The 18,348-nt window shown below is 36.1% G+C and overlaps 1 long non-coding RNA gene across 1 annotated transcript in view; it reads right to left on the reverse strand.

Annotated features, from left to right (window-relative positions):
• Positions 1-9,050, reverse strand: part of LOC144224609 (uncharacterized) — a 44,041-nt gene extending 34,991 nt beyond the window's left edge. Inside the window, exons 1-2 of the long non-coding RNA XR_013333089.1 lie at positions 8,873-9,050; positions 4,550-4,663 (exon numbers count right to left, since the gene is read on the reverse strand). This is a non-coding gene — a long non-coding RNA (uncharacterized LOC144224609). The remainder of the gene's footprint in view (positions 1-4,549; positions 4,664-8,872) is intronic.
• Between the last annotated feature and the right edge of the window lie 9,298 nt (positions 9,051-18,348).

Raw genomic sequence — 18,348 nt, forward strand, 5'->3', positions numbered from 1 at the left:
CCAGATGTTTCTCCCTCTACCATAATCTAAACTACATGATACATTATTGACTACTTTATCACTTTATAATCCAAAGTCAGGCTTACTGCACTTAAATAACAATGAGAAACCAAATACTTATAAAAATCATGTTCTAGTATATTTTAAATGAATAAATACAAATAGCAGGTTTGCACTTTGAGAACAAGTAAACACTGTAATGGAAGAGAAAAATTGAGTCTCAAAACAGGTCTCGTTGTCAAAATTTCAAGGAGTCATAATCAGAATAGGAGTGATATATTTAGGAGTGCTGGGGTGGCTCAATCCATTAAGGGTCCAACTTCAGCTCAGGTCATGATCTCCCAGTCCATGAATTCAAACTCCACTTCAGGCTCTGTGGTGACAACTTAGAGCCTGGAGCCTGCTCAGATTCTGTGTCTCCATCTCTCTCTCTGCCCCTCCCCTGATTACACTCTGTCTCTGTCTCTCAAAAATATATAAACATTTTTTTAAAAGAAGAAGAAGTGATGTATTTAAAGGACATGGAAAATATTTTGACAAAGTTTTACTTTTAATATACTTGTTAAGCTGAAGAATACAATATACTGATATAATCCAAGTAGTCACCTTCTTGAGGGTTATTTATTTAGTTTAAAAGTTTTTTCTTGCCTCCTTTTGGACAAGAATGATTTATGAAATAGCGAAAAGCTATATTTTGCCTCACCATTAACCAACACCATATCCTTCTCCAAAAATGCAAATAAAACCATCTTTGGAGCCCTTTGTAAGACATTAGCCAGAAAATTTGTCATATAGAATAGAGAAGGTAAAGGAATTGTTTAGAGTGACCCAAGGGTGTATAACTATGAGTAACAGCATGAAATGAAGTAAAAAGGAAATCTAGGCTGATCTTCAGATCCATGTCCTAAGTTTATTAGGCTCTACAACTCTCTCCCAAGGGAAATGGTGAAAGCCCCATTATTTCAGTCACTTAAAATTAACCAGGCAGAATATTCTAGGACATAATGTAAAAAATAATCCTGTATTGTCAGAATCAGATGGAAGAGATGATCTAACAGGTCTTTTCCATCATTAATTTCCATGGTCTATGAACTAGTGATGGTGGCTGCAATTAGCAGTGTTTAAATGAAAGGGCAATTTCAATACCGCAACTAGCTCCCCTGGAGCTAAAAAGCCTGGACCTAATTCAAAGTGAAAACAAGAGGAGGAGGAAGGGAGCCAAACCAAACTACAATAAATATACTCAGAAGTGACAAAAGAAGGAAATTCTAATGCTAGCGCTGCTATCGATGGCTGTTTAGTCTTTTTCTTTTTCTTTTATAAAGGAAACTTTGGTGGCAGTCCCAGTATTATTCTTTTTCATTCATGCATCATCTTGATTCATCGATTTATTTTCAGGTTCGGGGATAATGAGTGTTTGGAGAATGTAAGCCTTGGCTCTCTAGCTAGCCACTTGAAATTTGTCCATATCTTTATTCTCCCTGTTTGTGTGTTATTTTATCAAGCAATTTCTAAAATATTCAAAATGCACGAATGAATTTCCAGTGATGTCTGTAAAATTAAACTGCCCAGTAGAGTGAAGTATCTCTAACTAACCAGTCACCCGTAGTAGTTACCTATGTAACATTTTTAAAAAAGCATTTGACTTGTCTTTAGCTATTTGTTAATTATTTATTCTCTCTTTTAAAACAAAACAGTGGGAGAACTGAAAAGAAGCAACTCTATATCATGGATGCTAATTTGGAAAAACAGCTTTCAAAATAAAAATGAGAGTAATATTTGACTCTCAAACTTTCTAGAAGTAAATATTTCAGAATGGTGAGATGAGCATCGAATTGCAAAGGAGATTCCCAGAGTAAAGAGAACCATTTCCATGTCAGTAACTACAATCACAGAAGTCTATGGGATGCTTGCAGAAAGGCAGAACAAGAATTAAGCGGGTGGTACTTTCAGTAAAAAGGAAGAGAATGGCCATGTTTTTAAATAAGTCTTCAAACAAAATAATTAATATGTTTTTGAACTCTGCAGTCATTTTTAAGCCACAGTCTTTGCCTTCAAAAAGCACACAGTCTAATGGGCAGGAGGAGGTAAAATGGTAAAACATGCACGAATATAGCACTGATTGAAATCAAATAATTTAATAACTATATGTGACACAGAGATGAATTTGCCTGACTGGTTCAAGGACAAAGCCACAGTTTGCTAATCTGCAACAGTGTGTTTGTGCATTTGTGGGTGTGTGGGTGTGGGGACGGGAGATACGAAAAAGCATTGCTGCAAATTGCGGCAGATTGGATAGCTACATGGAAAAATAAAGTATATAAATGTCTTTGGGGAATAGCAGTTGTATGTTGCCAAAAGGAGAAGTTTAGGAAGGAGTAGAAAGAGAAAAGTTACACAATACAACAAGGATTCTGAAAATGATGGACTCCATTCACTGGCAATAAAGAACCATGGAAACATTCTGTGTTTGACTGTTCGTTTGCTTGTGTGGATAGTCTGGGACTTCTGTGGTCAAATACGCCTACTGCAAAGATATCAGCAATTAACAGACTGGAAAGGAGAGGTTGCTGAAGCCACAGAGATCAGCTCAAAGGGTAATGCAACAATTCCTATACTTTTTCTTTTCCCAAATTTATTTCAAAATTAATCTAGCTCCTCCCCCTCCAATAACTAGAAAATATTGCCAGATCTTGAATAAGTATGAGTCTTTCTATTATAATTCAGAGAAGATCAAATGTAATTAAGCTGAAAGAGATAAAAGAAAGTTTATCCATGTCATGTCTTATACGAGACAAATAGCACAATAAGCTTGGCAGAATGAATACATACAACAGCAAGTTGAATTCTGAAAGGCTATTAAATGAAAGTGGAAACCACCCCATAATCTCATGTACTAAGTACAAAAATTGGCCTAAGGAATTTCAGCTGCCTCTGTGAACTTAACAGAGCAAGGATGGTATCTAGTGCTTTTGCTCTACTAATATTAGGTTAGAAAGCTAAGAGTCAAAGAGNATTATAAAAAAGGAGCACCTCAAAAAAATACTTCTGAAGGAATAAAAATGTATTTTTCTTTGATCACTTTTAGAAACTTCTTTCAACAGGCATATTTTCTCTGATGGCAGGAACATAAGCTTAGCAACATGAACATTCAGCTCACAGAGATCATGTAGCTATGGGCACCTTTAATGGAACACTCTAATCATTTTTGAAACCAACTTTATCACTGAGTACTACCTACGTATGTATGAACTGATTTTTTGTTGTGTCTGTTTGTTGTTTGGTTTGTTTGCTTTGGTTTTAACCAGTGTCTCTAAACAGTGATGGTTTAAAACTTTTGAACTCATTTTTATCACAAACTCCCAAAGCCTATTACTACAGAATAAACTTTACCATATGGGAGGCTTAAACCTTATCACTGGAGATATATTTTTCCCTATCAGATGTTTCTATAGCAATCGCTTCTGCAATTATCATCAAGTAATCTACAGGTGTTTAATGCCATAAATCATTTATGTAGCCTCTCTCTGTATATCCAAAAGTGAATATACATTGTCTTAAAAGTTTCTCTAGAACATAATGGCACCTCAGTCACTGTAGATGACCTTATATCTCAGGGTCATCAGAGAACATAGAAGGGAATAAGCATGAGAACCCTCACAAATCTTTCAACATCCATGTATAAATTTCTCTTCTCTTGCATTCATCTTTTTCTTATTTGCTCCACTTCCATTAGAAGATATGCCCTTCTATGTGCATGTAGAAGTTGTTAAATATCACAAGGCACTTAGGGCTACAAATGAGAAGAAAGAAGGGTGCCCTATGGGACAAATGCTTTCAAATCATGGGGCAAAGGTGGAACACTGTGTCTCACATAACCATGTTCCCGCACCATCTAGCTCTTGACATGCGAAGCTTTTGATATGAGAGACAAGTAATTTTAGTACCATATGTAGGACCTATTGAACTTGAAGGAAGGTCTTGGTCATTCTTCTTTATAACTCTAGGCTCTTCTAGAGGAAAATGAAATCTCCTAACAGATGCAAATCATAATAACCTTTGTCTTTATTAACTTACCTTCACATGCCTATGAAGCCTGATTCCTAAACAATAATGCTAATGTCAGCTTTACTCTGCAAAGCATGAATTGTTTTTGGACCATTTCTAGTTGTGGCAAGCAATCACTAGGTATTAAGTAACTTAGCTAAACTCACAGCCATTTCTGTCTGAATTCATGGAAAATTTAAGTAAACATTTTCGAAAATCATCTCTTTTTTGGCAACTATTTTGTGTGTTTTGTGTTCTGTCCTTTGTATGTATTTTCTTGACTTCAGTTAACTAGGTATCATTACCCTGTTTTTGCAGATAAGAAAATTAAGGTTGAATCTGACCGGTCCCGGGAGTGAAGGGTGGCCCAAGAAAGCCCTCAGCAGATGCACCGTTCCTGACTTGGTCAACATTACCATATATAAGAGCTGCAGGCATGGAAGCAGGTCTTAGTCAGCATCTCAGTGACTGAGCAGTGAGGAAGGAACCGGTTTTCACTCACCTTTGGTCTCCCCCAGTTTCAGAAAACTGGGCCTTGCACCACAGGCTGGAATTAGGGGCCAAGGAAGCAGCAGTTCAGTGACCCCAAATTCATGACATCTTCCAGCAGCATCTACTGTAAAAAAATTTTCAAGATACAGTCAAATGAAAGACATTGTGAAAGTTATTTCTGTGCAGAAGACTTCCGTACAAGTCTTTCTGGTAAATCAGGAAATAACACTGTGGTACTTTGAGGAGGAGAAACTATGTTGTTTAAAGTTGTTGATGGGATTAGGTACATTAGCAGTAGCTAATGTTACAGATTGTGTCCCAGTTCAAAACAATATGCAACAGATCACAACTGTTATTAAGTCCTAGATGTTAAGCACCCCAAATTACCAATAGTACCGCCAACGTAATGAAAAGGAGGAAAAGATGAATTCAAAGACTGCTCTTGGAAAGCAACCTAACAATGCCATCCTTACTACAAACGATGGTGATTGTCACATTACTACATGTAAAGTCATTATGACCTGCAATCAGGTATTCCTTGGGCCCAAATGGAGAGTGCTGACAAGAATAACTAAGGTAAAGGAGATAGACCAGTTGGACAGAAAGTGCACTGGGGTGCAAATGACTACTCAGTAGAGGAGCTCTTTCCCAATGACAGCCTAAAGAGGGCATCAATAAAGAGGATAGGAAAATCGAGAAAATGAAACCCAGGGAAAAGAGTCACCTTCATTTTGGTACTGCCACATCTTCCCTTACCTACCTCGATATCCATAAAACAGTATCACAGATGACAAAAACAAGAAATGTAGCACAACAATCATCTGAAAAAAATTCTTAGCCCATAAAACCCTAAACTTCGCCCCCAAACCCTACAATCTTGCTATTCAAAGTGCAATCCAGGGAGTATAGCTCAAGGGTAGAGCATTTGACTGCAAAGTGCAATCCAGGAACCAGCATCATCAACATCTCCTAGGACCTTGTTAGAGATGCAGAACACTCAGGCCTCACCTCAGACCTACTAAATCAGAATCTGCATTTTAACAAGATTCCTAAATGATATGTGTAGATGTCAGGCTGAAGAAGCACTGCCTTAATTCACAAGAGGGCAAAGAGACATTAGCATCAAATTCACCAGATGAGCAAAATACATCTGCTCTGAGGCTGTGCAATGGATTACTGATTAAATGCTGCCTTAGCAACTTTAACCTCATCCAGTTTTGTTATTCAACTAGAAGTAATTGACATGAAATTACAGCAATAAGATTTGAACTAAAGGAGATGGAAAGAGCTCAGATGTTAGAAAAAGTTTAAAATGTATAAATTTGTGAAGGTTGCCATCTTTGAAGCTTTTAAGTTGGTTTGATAAATCTTAAAATAATTAATAAAAGAATAAATAAAGTAATAATAGATATGGCAAAAATAAGAAAATCAAAATCCCCTGTCATCAAAAAATAAAGTGAGTGCCAGTTGTCATTGGGACCCAATTTTTCCACATAAGAGACAGACCCTACAGATGTAAGACTTAAGATACTAGGTTAAAAATTTTCCTGAAACCCTAAATTTGAATCAGAAATATTGTTTTATACTGACAATGCATATCTTTACAATGTAATCTTTCTTAGATATACCAACCGAATGCAATGTATGATTCTAGATTGGATTCTAGATTGGGAAAAAAAAAATTGCTATGCAGGACAAATTAGAATAATTCAGTTGGCAAAGGTCAAATATGGGATATATTTTAAATAATAGCATTTTATCATTATTTTAAATTTGATATTTCTGGTGTGGTTATTTGCGATAATACCTTTGTTCTTCAGAGGTATGTGCATAATAGCTTTGTTCTTAAGAGAGGTACAGTGAAGTACTTGGATTATATAGGGTCATGATTCCTTCACTTTACTCTCTAATGCTTTAGAAAAGCAATATACATAAACATAATACTATATGGGTATATATATGTATATCTTAATCCAGATGAATCAATCAATAGCTAGATAAAACAACAGTCACACAATGTTAACCATTGATGAATCTAGGAAACACACAGAATATGTTGTCATATGTAAAAGCAATGATACTATCAAAGACTGCTGGGAAGAAAAACCAAACAAACAAACAAACAAGACTGCTGGAGTCTTGTCATAAACTCCCTTGAAAAGGCTCCCATAGTCAAAATTTGTCCCCCAAATGGCAAAATTTGAGCATTAACAAGAATAACCATTGCAATGTATTAGAACATTACATGTCTAATTTCCTGAGTTTATCAAGATACAAAAATATTTTTTTAATTCATCATTTTTGGAAGATATCTGAACTAACCAGCTATTTAAAACTGGTGAATGAAAAAAAAATCAGACTTTTATCTCAACAACTATATCACAGACAACCAAATATTAATGAGGAGATGTTTCTCTCCATGGCAAAAATGTGGCTAAGAAGCAAAGAAAAAAATCATAGAAAAATATCATTTTTCTTTTTTTTTAATTTTTAAATGTTTTTTATTTAGTATTGAGACAGAGAGAAACAGAGCATGAGTGGTGGAGGGGTAGAGAGAGAGGGAAACACAGAATCTGAAACAGGCTCCAGGCTCTGAGCTGTCAGCACAGAGTCCGAGGTGGGGCTCGAACCCACGAACCGTGAGATCATGTCCTGAGCTGAAGTCGGATGCTTAATTGACCGAGCCCCCCAGGCACTCCTCATTTTTCAAACTCCTAGTGAAATCCTTAATTTAGGCAATGATAATCAACAGACATTAGCATCATACAAACAAAGACAACTAGCTAATTTATACCCTTTGATGAAGAACACAAGTCATCTATGAAGCATTCTTGCCCAAAGCATCTAACCTGAATCAGGTTCTAGTTCCTATATTTGATAGGAAGGAAGGAAGGAAGGAAGGAAGGAAAGAAAGAAGGAAGGGGGGGTAGGTGGGAAGAGGGAGAGGATGAACAGCAACAACAACAAAAAAAATGGAACTGAAGTCAATTTAAATACTTGCTATGTGCTTACTGCATTCATAACTAGAAGTATCTGCATTATCTGCATAGCAGAATTTCTGTTGTGTTTACATAATATCCCTTTTTGATAATTTTTTTTATGTTTGGAACTTTTAAAAGTATGTTTAAAGATTTTCACAAGGTCTTATATATAATCGTAATGAGTTTTTTTGAGAACTTCATTTTTAATTTGCAATGTAACTATGAAATCTATTTTCAAATGTTAATCTACAAACACATATAGATTTATTCGAGTAAAACAACAAAATAAAAACAACAAAAATACCGATAACAAAATCAATAGTGGGAGTATAAGAAGGATAATGTTCGAGAATATAGTCATTGAACTGAATGAGGAAACATGAGCTTGGCCTTCAGAAATAACAGGTTTGTTATAAAGAAGAGGTTAGAGAATTGTAAAATTAATATCAAAAAGTAGTTCAAGCTTGGATATCAATATAGAGAAAATATAACCCATTTAAAATATTTTAAAATATTCTATTACATTTTTGCAGAAAGAAAAGTTACAGATGATAATTTTATACTTTCATGAACTTTCACAAATGTAACCAGCACCCAGATTAAAAATAAGAATAATAATCAATTCCTAGAAGCCCTTTTCATGAGACTGATGAAAGGAAGAACCAGCCATGGAAAACCGGGGAAAGAGGGAGAGAGAGAGTGTGGAAGGGGCCGCGCCGGGAGAAGGGGGGTGGCCATGGTACAGCTGGGGGAAAGCATCACTGTCCTATCCAACCTGAGGTCTTTGAACTTCATTTCTCTGCTAGTGGAGGGAGGATCTGGACTAGAGGTTTCCACCTCTGTCCAAGGTTCTCTGCCCGGGCAACACCAGCGCCGCATGCGATTGTTAGATCAAGCAGAGCACACCCCTCTGAAGCCTCACCTCATCTGGGTGGGGTGGGGAAAGATGCAGATAGAGCAGAGTAACAGAAGGGCTCGAGTGGAGGTGAATGGAGCTGAGGCACAGCCAGCAAGGGGCTGCGGCGAAGGAGAGCCGCCTGGCGGAAGCAGGCAAGATGGTCGGTGCAGTGAAGCAGAGGATCTCCGAACCGCCGTGTTGTGTGATGAACCCGGAGACGCAGGAGAACTGCCCGAAGTCTGTGAAACAAGAGCTGAAGAAACAGCTGTACTTGCAACACACGCATGTCCGGAAACTACCCAGATTCAGGAACTCCAGGTAGGTCAAGAAGTGAGGGCCGACCAGCAGAGGAGGAAGGATTTGGAACAGAAGCCGCGCCTGCTCCTGTTCTAAAGAACAGGAAGTCGCCCCGGATGGAAAGGAGCTGAAGCCCCTGAGCGAGGAGAACGCCTACCTGCGGGGGATGCCTGAGACTCACGTGCTGTCCGAGAAATCACTGCAGGTGTTATGCCCGAATCGGGAGTCCCCGAGACCTCCAAGGAGCCAGCACCAATGCAAGAACAAAAGGGTCTTTATTACAAGCTCGAGCAGGGGCTCTCCCGTCTACCGGCCCAGCAGCAGCAAAGTGAAGCCCCGACCAGTGGCCAGCAGGGTTTTTATGGGGGAANATAGCATATAAGCATATACGCCTGTGAGCAATAATTATATACTAAATAAGTAAGTATTGACTATATTTATTTTGAAGGTTTTTAAAAAATAAAATTACTTATTACATTTTAAAAAGATTTGTTCATTTTCAATTGAGATATAATTGACATATAATATTAGTTTCAGATGTATAATGTAATGATTCAGTATTTGTGTATGTTGCCTGATGAATCCCACAATGCCTAGTTCACATCATTTGCCACTCAGACTTTTTTTCTTCTGGTGAGAGTTTTTAATGTCTACTCTTAGCATCTTTCAAATACACAATGCAGTATTACTAACTATAGTCACCATCCCGAACAGCTTGTTTATTTTATAATTGGAAATTTGTACCATTTGATAGCCTTCATCCACTCTTGAGGATTTTTACATCTCCGTTCATCAGGGATATATTTTCTTTCCTTGCAGTGCCCTTGTCTGGTTTCGGTATCAGGGTAATGCTGGCTTTTAAAATCAGTTTTAGGGGATTCTGGTGGCTCAGTTGATTGTCTGACTTCTTGATTTCCAGTCAGGTCACGATCTCAAGGTTCCTGAGATGAACCCCACTCCCACCCCCACTGCCTCCATGCTGACAACAAGAGTCTACTTGGGATTCTCTCCCCACCCCCCAGCCCTTCCCTTGAATCTGCTTGCTCTCTCGAAATAAATAAATAAACTTTACAAAATGAAATTAAATTAGTTTGGAAGTGTTCTCCCCTCTTCTTTTTTTTAATCAGAATTTGAGAACAATTGGTATTAATTCTTCTTTGAATGTTTAGTAGATGTCGCTGGTGAAAGCATTTGGTCTTGGACTTTTGTTGGAAAGTTTGATTACTGATTCAATCTTCTTGCCAGCAATCATTCTGTTCAGATTTTCTATTACTTCATTCTTCAGTTTTGGAAAATTATATGTTTTTAAGAATGTGTACACTTCTAGGCTGTCAGCATCCCAAAGGTTTAAAAACCACTAGGAAGAAGTACATACCTAAAGGGAAAAAATCACAGTGAGTCACATTCAGAGCAAGTGTATACCGTATTCTGGCTCAAAGGGAACAAAACACATAGCAGAATATCTCTGTTTCAGAGTTAGTTCTAAAAAATAGTCCCACCTTCTTATTAAGGAGTATCAACAAGCAAATTTAGTGCCATTTATATGACATACTGGGAGACTAAAATGTAAAGTCTAATAGCATATTCTGATCCATTCTTAATGGGGTTGTGCCACTTCATCCATCGCAGTGAGAACACATTTTCCACAGGGGTCTCCATAAACAAATAATGGTATAATTTACCTGATAGTTCTGTTCACTCACCTTCAAATATGAACTGCTAAAAACCCAAACCAAGTATTGAAATATTTCAGCATGTCAGACTCAGCAATCAACACAATTTTGATGTTTCAACAATTTGTCTTACTCTGTGTCATAAATACAACTGCGCACTCATGAGTTCTAACTCCATGCAGTGAGCTGCTGTTGAGACTTGACAGTCAGCTCTGTTTCTCAAACAGCCTTTTCCCTAATATTTCTAAATCTGTGCTGATCAAAACACCTAAGCATATTCCTCAACAAAAGCAGGCATCTGTTAATTCAAGTATACTTCACAAATCCTGAATTGTCACAAGCTCCTTTATAATCCAGGAAGGCAACTGTGATTTAATAAGGAACAAACCACACAGAATGATTTTTTTTTTTTCAAGGAAAGTACATAAGGTTGGAGGATGAATAAACTGGCAAGATGTTTTCATTTACTTAAGTGATAACTTCGAAATACACTAAAAATGTATCCTGCCAAATGGATCTAAACTGAGGAAATGTCATTTAATCACTGTGTTATGAATCACCTTTCCATGATATGATATGACAAAAATTGTGGGTACCTACAAATCTGCTTAATACAATGAGAAGGAAGATTAAGCTCCTCTATCTATTTGAAAGTTATTTCCTCAGAAGCCTATATATTATAAAAATTTTCATTTCTAAGATGCATTTATAATTTTCAGTAAGAAAAAAAGCATTTAAATCTCTTATTACAATGGAGGAATTTTAACTCCCTAAATCTATGCTACTTTTTATGAGGCTAAAACTTAACTTCATATATCTTTCAACTCATCCTTTTCAATCTGAAATAAAATCTCTTTCAAAAATCTATACAATATGGCTTAAAAATATTTTTAAAATATAATTTATTATCAAATTGGCTACCATACAACACCCAGTGCTCATCCCAACAAGTGCCCTCCTCCATGTCCATCACCCACTTTCCCCTCTCCCTCACCCGCCATCAACCCTTAGTTTGTTCTCTGTATCTAAGAGTCTCTTATGGTTTGCCTCCTTCCCTCTCTGTTTGTAACTTTTTCTCTCTCTTACCCTTCCCCCAGAAATGGTTTCCTGTTACATTTCTCAAGATCCACATGTGTGCAAACATATGGTATCTGTCCTCTGCCTGACTTATTTCACTCAGCATAACACCCTCAAGGTCCATCCATGATGCTACACATGGCCAGATTTCATTCTTTCTCATTGTCATGTAGTATTCCATTGTATAGATAAGCCACATCTTCTTGATCTATTTGTCAGTTGATGGACATTTAGGCTCTTTCCATGTTTTGGCTATTGTTGAGAGTGCTGCTATGGACATTGGGGTATGTGTGCCCCTATGCATCAGCACTCCTGTATCCCTTGGGTAAATGCCTAGCAGTGCTCTTGCTGGATCATAGGGGAGTTCTATTGTTAATTTTTTGAGGAACTTCCACGCTGTTTTCCAGAGGGGTTGCACCAGTTTGCATTCCCACCAAAGTGAAGAGGGTTCCCATTTCTCCACATCCTCGCCAGCATCTATAGTATCCTGATTTGTTCATTTTAGCCATTCTGACCAGTGTGAGGTGGTATCTCTGTGTGGTTTTGATTTGTATTTCCCTGATGATGAGTGACATTTAGCTTTAATGTTTATATATTTTTGAGAGAGAGAGACAGAGACAGAGACAGAGAGTGAGACACCAAATCCAAGGCAGGATCCAGGCTCTGAGCTGTCAGCACAGAGCCCTACAAGAGGCTTGAAATCATGAACTGTGAGATTGTGATCTGACCCTAAGTCAGACACTTAACTGACTGAACCACCCAGGCACCTCAAAAATCTATACAATATGTGTTAAGCCTGTATGATAGTTTGCTATCTCTGGAAATTCATAATAATGTTCCTTGATAATAAGTTACATCATAAGTAATAAGACTGCTCTCAGGAAAATAATACTAGATTTTACCAGTTTGATTCTCTTTAACAAATCACTAAACAAATATTTATATTACTCTGTTAGATAAATCCATGATTATTTTCTTTTCAAAATGCCACACAGAACAATACATATCTTGATACTTTTAAACATGCAGTAACTTCTAATAACCCTGCAATATATTTTTAGTGTATTTTACAAAGTTATCAGTTTATAACATATTGGGAAAAGTGGTCCTTCATTCCAGATCACTCAAGAAGCACATCTCCATTCTATAGAAGCCTAGACTAGAAGCTTGTTTGAATGGATTCTGTCTTGTTCTCATCTTTTGGGACTAAGCTTTCCTTTTGTATACTAGTATACAAAAAGATGTCCCAGTCCTCTCAAAACTTCTATTGGCTTTGAGGCTTCATTAAACTATGAATACACTGAACAAAATCTCCCAGACACAATGAGGCATTCATTACTACAAGCTCAACAATCAGTAGATAGAAGGGGGTTGCTGGCCAGAGATAGTAACACAGCGTGCACACCAGCCCTAAGCTTGTGTCCACACAGATTCCTGTACTTTGACCTATCCATCCACATCTGGTCTCCCACCATCTTTCTCACCAGAGTGAAAAAGTTCCATTTATTTTTTTACTTTCCAGTTTCATAGAAGCTGAATTTCCAAGACACCAATACCACTGCCCCTTCTTTTCTGTTACTTCCTCAAATACATACTTATCTAATTTCTGCTTTTGAGAAACTCTTTCATGCATGTGAAATCTTTTTGACTAGAGCAGCACCCATAGCGGTTTTGTCTACCTTTGTAGTAGATGGCTGAAATCTGACAGTGCAGGGTTAAAAAAAGATGTATGAAGTACAATTTGAGCGAAAAAGTGAGGCCAAGGTAAAAGAAAAGCACAGAAATTAATGTTATGGATATTATCTCCAACTGGGATAATATGTTTGTATTCTTAAATATATTTTAAATATATATATTTTTTCAAATTTTTTGTTGAAAAAACTATCCTTGTTTGATATATTTGAACTGAAGTTAAGTTACCTCGTCAAAGGCAGAACATAGGTAATAAGTGGGAAAGCCAGTAACCAAATCCAGTTCTGTCCAAATCCAAACTTCTTTACACTAGACTCAGAGTGTTTTCATCAGTCCATTTCAATCAGACCACAGTAATGAAATGTATAAGTAATTAATATTTTCTTATCTTGTATTTTTTTTTCTATTTTGCAGCCAAAGAATGACTGAAAGTTGCAGAGGATGTGTTCAGAACAACTTTATGCCATTGAAAGTAATTTTCATTAGTTAGAAGACTTACATGGCCTACTCAGACAAAACAAATAATGTAGGGCTTCAGTTTTAAAAATAAAATTAGTCTGCAAATGACAATCACATAAACAGAATGAATTCCGAATATTTGCAAAATGAGATTGAGTTTAGGATATGAGACATTACAAATATTTGCTTTTCTGGTACATTAGAATAAAGTGAATATAAAAACAATATAAATCAGAATAGCATCTTGAGGTGTCTTCTCTTCCTATTTTCCACATTTACTCTTTTTTTTCCTTTGCAGAAACAACTGTTATTGGATGGAAAGAATAAAATTTCATTCCACGTACTTTACCTTGGCCAAGTGCAAATGACTTAGAATGGTGTTTATCTTATTAATCTAAATAGCATTAGGGAGGGGAGAAAAATGAACAGAAGAGAAGTACAATTCTGATTTCTGAGTCTGCAAATGGAAATACTTATCAAAGAATATGGTCTAACTGTGTGATCCTCTGAATAGAAATAAGGGAACAATGTGCATGATTTGTTAACTAGGTTTAGCCTATGAAGTGTAATAATGTAATTGTCTGCTACATCAAACAAATAGAAGTATGCTGATTTATTCACTTACTCAGTTACATCTGTGAAATATCCTAATTCTCTTTTATCTATTTTTTTGTATTTTATTTTATTTTGATATTTGTTCATATTCAAAGGAACAAAAATGAAAAAGGAACATAAGCTATTTTTTACAAATGAGTTTAAATTCTATTTTGGACTTGAAAAATTTTTATAATAAAACTAATTTCAATAAGGAACTATTAAAGTGTTTCTAAGTGTGTGTCCATTTTCAACCACAGGACAAATAAACACCTTTTATTGCAACATGATATTTTAGGGTCAAGTACACTTAAAAACTCAAGCAATGCTATTTAACTTGTGTTCTACTTTTATGTTGCCATGTATTTAAGGGGGCATGGTGTAATGAGCTCTCTGTAGTTCCTGACTACAGTAAATTCTGTGCAGGCAGGAGGCTACTTATGTGTTTCACTGCTATATAAAGGGGATAGAAGGAAGACCTCTGCTCACCAACCAGAGGTGTTCCTAACACACAATTATGAATAAATTAATTAGCACTTAACTTCTTTTTATATGTAAAAAAATATGTTATATGCTTAACAAGCTATACACAAAATTTATTTATTTACTAATTATTATTATTATTTTAAAAATAAATTTACTGCATTGAGTGGGCAGAAAATTTGTCATCAAGTTCAAACATCTATGTAAAAGGAAATAAAACCACTAGTTAAATCAATGATGATAAAATCAGACTCAGAAATCAGAATTGTACTTCTCTTCTGTTCATTTCTCTCCCCTCCCTACATGTCAACCTACAAAAAAGAAAGCAAGCTCTAACCTCAATTAAGAAACTTGTATCTCTTATTTTGTTTTACAAGTTTTGTTCACTGAAATATTTGCTGGATACACTTTACTTACTTTTGGTTCTTCTTTGAGTACTAAAGATTCTTTTTTTCAGTTCTCCATCCACTGGTCATCACTTTGCTCAGCTATTTTACAATTTGACATAGTTAAGACTTTAACTGGTTTGTAAAACACAGCCTTAGTTCTTACACCTTTGCTCACTGCTCTGCTTCTCCTCACTGTCAATCAGAGAGCAGCCTTAACTCTTCCCAGGTTATAATTCAAAGCCAGTTTGTTGGATTTCAAGTCAACTACATATCAGATCTCAAAATTAATACCTTACACTCTATCATCTGATTCTATGTCTCCCTCTTCTGTCTAAAATCAATTCCGAATCTTTATTTATTACATGTCATCATATTTCTTAAAAGTGCCAAACAATATTTTAGTGAATTAAATTAATACTTAGAAAACTAGAACAAAATCAAAGCGATGTAGACAGAATGATATTAAAAATAATCCTACAGGGATTTCCTTATGGGAATATTATATGCAGAAGTTTTTTAGAAAGGAAGTAGAGAAGAGTAGGGGTTATCACCATAAGGGCAATGAAATAACGATAAAGGAAGTAGATTTGTACTAATGTGACAAACTTCATACTTCCCAGCTGGTCTATGGCTGGCTCTGGATATGCAACTGTGTTGTGTGTAGGTGTGTGGTTTGCGTGGGGATGGGGTAGAGAGGATAGGGAGAAAAATGAACAAAGATATATCTTTTCACCTATCAGAAAAAACCTTAACAATTAGCAAAAATAGGAGAATATGATAGGTGAGTTGCATTTTAGTCTTATGTTTAATAATTAAAATTGACAAACAAAAATACATACCTTCTCTTTACTGTGTGTTAAGATTTAGTTCTCTGAGGCCAAGAATGGCAAAGATAAACACCTATAGTCATGTGTAGTTTATAATAATTTTATTTTATTTGAAAAGTTTATTCATTTTTGAGAGAGAGAGAGAGGCCTGAGCAGAGTAGGTGCAGAGAGAGAGGGAGAGAGAGAATCCTAGCAGGCTCCATGCCCAGCACAGAGCCGGACATGGTGCTCAATCTCATGACAGTGAGATCGTGACCTGGGCCAACATCAAGAGCCAGATGCTTAACGGACTGAGCCATCTAGGTGCCCATATAATAATTTTATTTAAGCAGACCTGAAAACAAACATATAAACAATATTTTAAAAAGTAATTTGATAGGGAAATTTCTGTTGTATAAGAATTCCAAATAATTTATGTAGATACCCCACTGTGAAGAAAGCAGAACATAACTTCTCACACTGTAAGAGACTACTGTGTATTGAGACTTCCTTCCAAACACTACAGTATGGAAAGAGTTGGGAGGATTAACATTACCGTGGAGAAATCTGGCAAACATTATTTCAACCAGGTGATCACAGCCAAATTAAATGGTGATAAGCCATGTTGATATGTATCTTTGATGTGATGTGATGAGAATGACATTTTTTAATGGGGTCTTCCCATTAAACTATATATAGTTTAACTATGAGAAAACAATCAGGTAAGTCCCAAAGAAGGGATACTATACAAAATAATTGACCAGTATGTCTCAAAACTGTCAAGGTCATCAAAACAGAAAAAGTCTGAGAAACTATTACAGTCAAGAGCCTTAGCTTTAAGACATGATGTCTAAATGCTGTGTGGTATCTTAGATTGGATCATGGGACAGAAAACTGTTATTAGGCAAAGACTTAAAAAATCTGAATAAATCATCAATTTTAGGGATGTCTGGGTGGCTCAGTCGATTAAGTGTCCGACTTCAGCTCAGGTCCTGATCTCATGATTCATGAGTTTGAGCCCCACATGTCTGTCCTGTCAGCACAGAGCCTGGAGCCTGTTTCAGATTCTGTCTCTCTCTCTCTCTTTCTCTCTCTCTCTCTGCGTCTGTCCTACTCATACTCTGTCTCTCTCAAAATTAAAATAAAACATTAAAAACATTTTTTAAAAATCTCAACTTCAGTTAATAATAATGAATCAGTATTGATCCTTGAATTGTAACAGTGTATCATACAAATGTAAGATGTTTATAATAAGGAAAATGGATGTGGGTAAAATTTCTATATATCTAAAGATATTCTAAATTAATTGTAATTTCAGTTGAAAAAGTAATTGTATAGCCAACTGATAAATTACATACACATATTCATTAATCATATTCCATACAACCAATAAAGACCAATTGCCTGGAATTATATTCATGAAAACATTTTTCAATGACTATTCCTTGTTGAGATCATTTAAATACTTATCAAATTTGAGACCTATATTTATACCACATTTTTCTTGAATATTCCACCATAAATTTGAATTCAATATCTAAAAAATTAAAAAAAGCTTAGTGAGACTGTATATAGGAGATACCAAAATATAAGTTTGTTCCCACCCTGCCTGTCTCCATTTTGGTGGGCTGGGGTTGAAATTTACATCAACTGAATGTAATACAGTGGATATTAACTGACATCTACAATAAATCAGGTACTGTGCTAAAGTTTGTGAATACCCTAATGAAAATAGTGTAATCCTGCTTCAAGGTGCTTATAGAAAAAATGACAAGAAACAATCACCAGACAGTGTGATTCTACTATGAATGGAATAAGTAAAGGGTCATTTTGGGGAAAAGACACCCTAAGCCAACTAAGCCATTCTAGTAATAAATATTTTCTCTAATGTTTGGAAGGCCTACAACATGAAAAGGTGAGGGGAGATTAGCAGGGTAAAAATGTTAAAAAGTAGTGTTATAAGCAGGTTTTAGTTATCCTACTTGCATTTTAATCATGTGACCCAATTCTTCAGATTTAATATGATATGGATAAAATATAACACCACTAACTAAGGTGTGGTGGAAGAATGATTTTTATAGCTACAGAACACTAGGCATCCTGTAAGCTCACAACAACTCTGCAAGGTATTATTAGCCTATATTAGAGATAAGGAGATTGAATTTCAGCAGGATTAAATTAACTTCACAGACCTAGCAAATGGCTGGGCTGTGGTTTGAAAGAAGATATATTTGATTTCAAAGGCTATATTCTCAGCAGTATACCATGCTGCCTCCTTTGTCAAACTTACTTCCACTGCATTAACTTTTTAAATCCATTCAACAAATATTTATCGATTGCTTTCTGTGTGCCAGGCACTCTGCTAGAGTTTGAGATGCATAAATTAACTAAAGAGACAAATAGTCTTCTTCTCATGGTTCTTATATGCTAATGATAAGCAAAGCCAGCAAGCATAATAAT

The sequence above is a fragment of the Crocuta crocuta genome, unplaced genomic scaffold (genome assembly GCF_008692635.1).
Source record: "Crocuta crocuta isolate KB4526 unplaced genomic scaffold, BGI_CrCroc_1.0 scaffold192, whole genome shotgun sequence".
NCBI lineage: Eukaryota > Metazoa > Chordata > Mammalia > Carnivora > Hyaenidae > Crocuta > Crocuta crocuta.